The sequence below is a fragment of the Pinus tabuliformis genome, chromosome 1_2 (assembly GCF_031772625.1).
Source record: "Pinus tabuliformis cultivar Carrire ecotype Pingquan chromosome 1_2, CPIR1, whole genome shotgun sequence".
Classification (NCBI taxonomy): Eukaryota; Viridiplantae; Streptophyta; class Pinopsida; order Pinales; family Pinaceae; genus Pinus; species Pinus tabuliformis.
Window position 1 is genome coordinate 802,729,504 of NC_142298.1, and position 8,426 is coordinate 802,737,929.

Here is an 8,426-nt window from a genome sequence, read left to right on the forward strand (position 1 = left end):
GCGTCGCAGCTCCTCATTCATAAAATTGTTGATGACATCATCAAACTTCACGTCTCTACAGGTGTTGAAGTACTCTTAGTTATAATTAAGTTTTACCAACTATCTGGCATATAACACATTAACAAAATGGCTCTAATTTCATCATCTAGTATGATTTTAATAGAGGCAAGCTGACTAGTAATAATATTGAATTCATTCAAGTGCTCTGCAAATGAAGCACCCTCCTTCATCTTGAGATTGTAAAGCTTCTTCATTAAGAACACTTTGTTTTATTTTGTGTTCTTCTCATATAGATCATGGAGCTTCTTCCATAATCCTTTTGGCGTCTTTTCTCTAGACACATTAAAATACACATTCTTTGCTAGATATTGGTGGGTTGTCGCAATTGCCTTTCTATCTAGCTTATTCCATTACTCATCTTTCATCGATGAGGGTTTCTTTGTTACACCCTAAATCAGAAAATACTGATCCTTGAAAATCAGTATATCCTCCATCTGTGATTTCCATGGGGAAAAATTAGCCCCACTCAACTTCTCCATGTCAGTTATTGTTGTCTCCATTCTCAATAAAATTCACACCCACAAAAATCAAGTTACCCCTTACAAAATAAAAATTTTGATCTCCTTTAAAAATTATTATTTTTCACATATAATACATAAACCAATAATATCCTTCCTTTTTTTTTGTTTTTTTTTAATAATAAAAAAGGAAGGATATTATTGATTTATGTATTATATGGGAAAAATAATAATTTTTCAAGGAGATCAAAAGTTTTATTTTGTAAGTGGTAACTTGATTTTTGTGGGTGTGAATTTTATTGAGAATGGATACAACAGTAACTGACATGGAGAAGTTGATCGGGGCTAATTTTTCCCTATGGAAACCACAGATGGAGGATATATTGATTTTGAAGGATCAATGTTTGTCGATTGAGGGTGTAACAAAGAAACCCTCATCGATGACATATGAGGAACGAAATAAGCTAGATAGAAAGGCGATTGCAACAATCCGCCAATATCTAGCAAAGAATGTGTATTTTAATGTGTCTGGAGATAGGTGCAGAGGAGCACAGACAACATAATACAAGAGACAACAGATCACAAAAAATAATGAAAAACATAAAACACAAGCTTTTCATTACTGGAACGCCTTGCCTTGGCTTGGATTCTAAGGCTTAGGAAAATAAAAATTTATAGATGAGCACAAAGCTTATAGGACTTAGCTACATGTGAAATTCAAGTGTGTTAGGTTCGACTGCAGACGACGTCGGTCGTGGACGGTGATAACTTTTGGCGTAGGCGGCGGTCGGCACCAGATGGTGTTGTCAGCAGTTGGTGCCGACATATTCATTGTGGATTCATATTTAACACGATAATTACAGCTCTATGATTGTTGGACCTAGGAAATGGATTATATGAGTCAAATAATTAAAGGCCTAGCTATTAATATTTTCATTAGCGTTTAAAAACACTCAAATAATTAAAATTCCCAAATGAATAATACAAGTACACATAATAATCATAGTATCCTTTCGAAGGTAAAATAAAATGCCTCTACATAGTCTTCCTCTACCCATAGTTGGGCCTCCTCTTCATAATCTATGAAAGACTCCACATAAACTGTTGAGCGAGTAATCCACCATTCCTGAAGAAATGGATTGACTCCACATAAAAAATTAAGTGAGTAATCCACCATTCCCAAATAATTGGATGGAATGCATCACTCAAAATTATAAAAGGTTTGTCCTCTCCATGTTCCTTTCCATGCCCTTAACTGTTTAGACTTCACCTCAATCTAGGATGGAGCACCTCACTATCTCATCTCTTATCTCTTGAATTCAAAACCTTTTCTCTCTTGTACTCTTTCGTTGTGTTTACAACACCATTGTCAATATATGGAAGTGACTGATATTGATATTTTGTTACTGTGCAAGCAATAACATGAACAACTTCATGACCATCAAATATTGAAATATTGGACCCACAATCCTTTTAGTGAATGAAGAGCGCCCATTGCAGAGAGCAATGAAAAATGTCCATTGAAGAGAGCATCCATAATCAAGAACCCGAAAGTAAAGTATGGATGCTAAATAATAATATGACAACCTCATTAACTTGTGAGATGAATACAACATTGAGATTGCTGAAAAATTGATAACGATTCATGGTGACTTCTAATTTTGAAACCATATACACTTTTAATGTGTTTTTGAGAAAAGACTAATTATTGGAAGCTCGTGGAACTGACTTGGAATAAGAGCTCCATTTTTAAACTTGAAAAACTCTGTAGAGTATAAAAATTTGAATAATACATACAGGGAATATATATAATATTAAGAGGTCGAAAAAATTGTATAATAGGTAGCAAGTTCATAACATAAATCTTCATACTTCTCAATGTAAGCTAAAGCCCAAAATGATATAGTTGAAAAGTGCCACTGGCATCACTTGTACTCAATCCAATTTTCATAAAATTTAAAATATCATATATAAAATGGAAATTCAATACAATATAGATTAATTAGTCAAACTCTAGCATGGTCCGTGAAATCAATTAATTTGTTCTTAATTCATGGCTGAATCTTTATACACTATTACACTAAGGTCACTTTTAAGACATTTTTTAAGGACAAAAGAAATCTTTTGTCTTAAAAAGTTACTTTTTATTTTGGTTATTTTACATCAAAATTTAATATCAATTGAATTGTCTTAAATATAAAATTTAAGACAAAAACTGTTTGAGACACAAATATTTTAAGAAAACACATTATATTTAAGACAAAAATATTTTAAGACAAAACTTTATATTTGAGACAAAAACAGTTTGAGACAAAAACGTTTTAAGACAACTTTATATTTGAGACAAAAATATATTAAGACAAAAATTTATATTTAAGACAAAAATAGTTTGAGACAAAAATATTTTAAGACAAAACTTTATATTTAAGATTTGAGACAAAGATATTTTAAGACAAAACTTTATATTTAAGACAATGGCCACTTAAGACAATGGCAATTAAGATGAAACTCATTTAAGATAGTTAACAATTAATGCAAAACCATATCAATTTAAGATAATATTATCTAACACCTACAAAATTGACTCTAACAGTGCACCTTAAGTCCACCAGCTTGTCGGCTACTATTGTCTCACACCTATATAGAGGTTGTTATTTCACTTACCATTCATGTTATCTTATATAGAGACAACAATTTGTTGGGCTCTTGATTTTGTGGGAGTAGCCAACTCTGAAGAACATGATAACTTTTCCTGGAAAGATTTCTCGGACATCAATTCCTCTTTTGTCCCTTTGATCTTTGTTGATATGATTAGAGAAAACTTGTCTGTCATTACATTTGGGAAGTTTTCGTATAGATTTTGTTAGCATTAAGTTTATACTTTCAAAAAAGGGACAAAATGTTTTGAAAATCAATTAAGATTTTTATTACAAGCAAAATGGGCTTAAGTGTAAGACTAGGTAAAATTTTGGTGTGAAAAGGTGGCATAAGAGTTTAAAAAGCATGTTAAGAAAGTTGTTTATGTCATGCCAATTTTTTTTACCCAAGTCTTGTACTGATCGGATGCTAAAAACAGGTGGTGCTATGAAATATTTTCATAGTGCACTACGAAATATTTTCGTAGCACCTACAAAATTTTGAAAAAAAAAAGTTTCATAACTATCACTTGGGTCAATTTAAATGCTTTAAAAGTTTTTGATTAAATTTAAACTATGATATGACTTGATGTGATGATTTGAGGCGATTTCAAAATGTTAAAAAGGGTTTGGAGAGAAGGACATTTAAAACAATAATTGTGTGCAAATCAACCATTTCCATCAAACCTAGGTGACTGGCTGACAGCAGACAATGAAATTGTTAGCAGTTTTTGACAGCGTGTGGCAGAGTGCTTAGTTTTTCTCAGTTAAGAAATTGGAAAGTCAGGTCATGTGAGACGATTTGAACTAGAGGGAGTATGGTTCGAGGTCTGTGATGAAGTTGCACCTTTATTTAGAAATGCAGGATGGGAGCCGATTTTCCAACGGTTTGATGGTTACAATCTGAGTTGGTGTTATGATTTTATTCACTCTTTTGATGGAAACATAGCTCAGATAAGAGGAATGGAGTCCACAGTCACTAAAGATTCAATAAAAAAATCCATGGGGTTTCCTACCGAGGGTGAGAAGTGGTTCGATAAATGAATGATGCAGAATGTGGATCTCAACTTCTTCCTAAAAGGAGAACATCATAACCCTAATTGGAGCATGGGAATCCCTCAAAATATGTTGAAGTTTGAATGGTCTAACGTTATAAAGATTGTGCAACTCTTTTTTACATGTGAAGGCAGGTATTCCAAAATCTACCTTTACTACATGATGTTCTTATGTCATTTAGCTAGTTTTGGAAATATGAGTTTACCTTATTTCTTACATCAAAGTCTATTTAAAATGTCCACAAGTCCAGAACCAAACAAGAACTGTCACCTCATGATATATGTCACCATGGCTTGATTAAGATACTGTATATACATGAGTTAGATAAGAAAATACAAACCCTGAGGAAGAGGACATGGAGAAACCCTGCACCTAGAATACCAAGAAAGGGTAAGTCTAAAACTCTTGTTGAAACCTTAGCCCTCGAACAGAGGTTGAATCTATTCATGTGCCTGTTGAGAAAAACCTTGTAAAGGAACAAAAGATTAAGGTCCATGAAAAGAGAACAAGAAGAAAAAAGACACAAATGTTAGAAAAAGGGGAAGTAAAGCATCAAGCAAAAAAAGTGAGAAAGGAAAGCATAGTATGGAAATAGGGGATGAACACACAAAAACAGAGCCTAGGCTTTTCCATAGGAAACCCCATACTCGTCCTACAAATAAATTAAGACTGATTTTTAAGGCAAAGTTTAATCCTAAGCTAAAGGAACCATTTATAATTGACGAAGAAGAGAATGTGAAGTCTTCAAAGGGAAAGAAAAAGGATAGAGAACAGGGGAAAACAAAGTATGCAAGTAGGAAAGGGAAAGGGGCTCTAAAAGCTAGCAGAACTATACAAAAGGGTAATAAAAGGATGATAAGAAGTCAAGACAAGTTAAACCTCCTTGCTGAGGCTGTGGAAGTTATGGAAGAATGATCAAGTTAAGTCTTGTGTGTGTAACTAAACCTTTATGCATTGTGTGGCTTGGATTTTTGTGTGACTTTTGCATTTAGAGGAGGAAATATGTGGAAATTGAGCCCTAAATCTCCTCTCGATGTATCCAGGCTAAGTAGTGTGATGGAAATATTGGGTATCCACCCTCGATGTATCCATGTTGAGAAACATGATGGAGAGATTGGGGATTTGACCTCCATATTTCAACATTGATGCTCTCATGGTCGATATCTGTGATAAAGTCATCGAAAATGAGTGCAATTTGTCAAAGATCACCAAGGAGACCACAAAGCTCGAACAAAGGATCATTTCCATGATTTTAAGTGGCAAATGGGATGAATTGAAGCCCAATTCCTGCAATGTGGTTAAGGTTTGGGGACATCACACCTATGTTTCCACTACGGAGAAGATGAAATTTGGTTACCATGTATGGAAATGACACAACCATATTATTCTTTACAATTAGGAAAAGGGTTTTCACCTTGAATACATATATGGCAATGATTTCCAGTGCCTTGGGGCAGATGAAAATGTGAGGCTAAGAAGGATGCCCAAAATTTGGTTTTGAGGGAGTAGATGGAGAAAGCCGACGAGGTCAATGCTGGGATTTTGTGCAAAAACATTCATCTAGCCTCCAATCGTTGAATTGAAATGTTTATTCTGGCCATGGATGTCTAGTAAGGGTTTATATATATCATCGGTTTGTCTACTAAGGTTTATTTCAAGTTTGTCTGCTAGGGTTTTCAATTGGAAGACGCTTTAGATGGAAATGCTCCATGGAAATTGTTAAATAAGAGAAACCTTGCTACTTAAACCCTTGAGGTTTAAACATTTTCCTATGCTTGTAAGCTTCATTATCTTCATTGATCCTAAGGAGGAGGATATGGAGAGAGAGTGTGTGTATTAGAGGCGATTCACAAAGATGTTGCGTCGACTTAGATAGTCTTTCTTTATATGAAAATATGATGGATGTCGAGGCTAAGGCCAAGGTGGATGATTTGGAGAATATACCACTAAATAATCAATGTGCTAGTTCTGGAGTGGAAACCCCCTAATTTCAATCTCAAGATGCCACATCTTCTCTGAATGCAGGTATGTATGATTGTGTATCAATGTTTAGATTTTTGGGTTTTAAAATTAATGACATGTCAGATAAATCGACTCCACGTCTAGTTCGGCTCAAGCGGAGTGTTGTTAAGCAAAACTTTGTTGTGGAGAAAATTATCTGGTTAAAACTATTGACATTCATGATTTCTAATCCAATTTCAACAAAAAGTCCTACCCTCTCTACAACCCTAGAAAATCACCCTGCACTTTTTATCCTTAAACTCCCAGTTTTAATGGCCCACCTTAGCTAGAATGCTTGTGTTTTTTTGGACCTAGTGAGACTCAAGATTGGTTAATTCTAATTTGAAGTAGCATGCATTTTTCTATCCTAAAAATTTCCTATTTTTAAATCAAATTTTAGCAGTGCCACACTATTTAAAAGGCTTGCACCCTTGCTTGCACCTGCTCCTACAGTAGCATCAAATTATGCTCTTGCAACACTCCCCTATTGAAAACTTGACCCATCTGACCCTACCTCTCTATGGGTTGAGTAATTTTAGATTGGAATATTATTATCGGATTAATACGAGCTTGAATGGATAAAATACTATACTCATGAGACGGGAACAATCAAGTTATATTTTCATTCAAAATCAGGCCTTCTTACAAATATATGAATGAAGAGGAGAAGGATGTATGTAAATTCTTCCTTTTATTTATTGTAAACACTAAAGTACTTAATATACTATGTATTTATGTAAAGTAAATGTTAGTTACTAATAAATGACCATTATTAATAATCACTATAGCATCCTCCCTTAATGGTGTTTCTAGAAAATACACCAAACATGTCTCAAAATTTGACAAATTTATCTGGACCAAGTGGCTTGGTGAAATTGTCTGTAGTCTATTATTCTGTGGTGCAATATTGAAGTTGAACCTCTTCATTTTCTACAAGATGTATGATGAAATGAAAATGGACATCAATGTGTTTGGTGCACTCACAAAACACTAGATTCTTTACTAATTTTAGAACACTTAAATTGTGACATAAAAGAATTATTGGCTTGGTTTGTTCATGCATCAAGTCTGCAACTATTCTTTTAAGCCAAATTGTTGCACATGTTCCTTTTATTGTTTCCCTATGTTCTGCCTCCATAAAAGAAAGTGAAACCACATGTTTCTCACTAACCCATAAAATTGCGTCCCTTCCAATACTAAACTCATATCAAGTTATTGATTTTCGATTATTTATTGATCCCACACAATTAGAATTTGTATAACTAGTTAAATGAAATGCATCACTTTCACCATATAGTAATCCAAAACCTATTGTACTTTTATCATATTTCAAATCACTTTTTATTGCTATCCAATGTTCTACTTCAGGGTCTATGAGAAACCTGGATATGTAGTTGATTGGAAAAATCAGACATGTCCCAATGATTGTAAGATAAATCAAACTTCCCACAAGTTGCCTATAAATTGTCTCATTTGTTGATTTTGAGTCTACTTTAGTTGAAAGTTTAAACTTCTCCATTTATGTATGTATTTTTACAATCAATAATATTGTATTTGTCTAGTAGACCTTTTTCATGCTTAGTTTGTAAAGTAAAAACACATTTGTTACTATGCCAAACTTCAACATCTAAGCAATGTTAGAGGAGGCCTAAATATGTAATTTCAAAAGTCAAATGTGATTCATTTTTATCTTGGTAATTGGTCCGGCCTCACTACCTATGATGACAATTTCATCTACATATATCACTAATATATCTATGTATTATCCTCACTTCTAATGTAGAGATTTTAATCAAAAAAGCTTATTCTCAATCTGTTATCCTACAAATGTTTGTCAATTTTGATGTACCAAGCTCTTGGTGCTTATTTGGGACCATAAAGAGCCTTAACCAATATACATACCATATGTTCCTTTATAGGAACCTAGAAACCTTGAGGTCGACACATATAAACCTATACCTTCAAAATATCATTGAGGAAGGTGTTAGAATATAATGCTTACATGTGTAATAAGTCACATTAGTGACTTAGGCTAAAAGATAGGCCTTTTGGTTATTATTAGCTTTTAGAGTTTTGGGAAAATATCACCTCCCAAATTCTATATAAAAGAAGTGAATCTTGTTGTAACTATCTGAATTATTTTGATAATAAAATTTTGTGTTTGTCATGTGCATGTACCCTATCTAGAGTTTCATCAGTAAGTGTAGTCCAATTC

The 8,426-nt window shown here is 33.6% G+C and overlaps 1 pseudogene; it reads left to right on the top strand.

Moving 5' to 3' along the window:
* The first annotated feature begins 5,212 nt into the window (after positions 1-5,212).
* LOC149208332 (uncharacterized) lies at positions 5,213-5,788 on the top strand (annotated as a pseudogene).
* Positions 5,789-8,426: the final 2,638 nt, after the last annotated feature.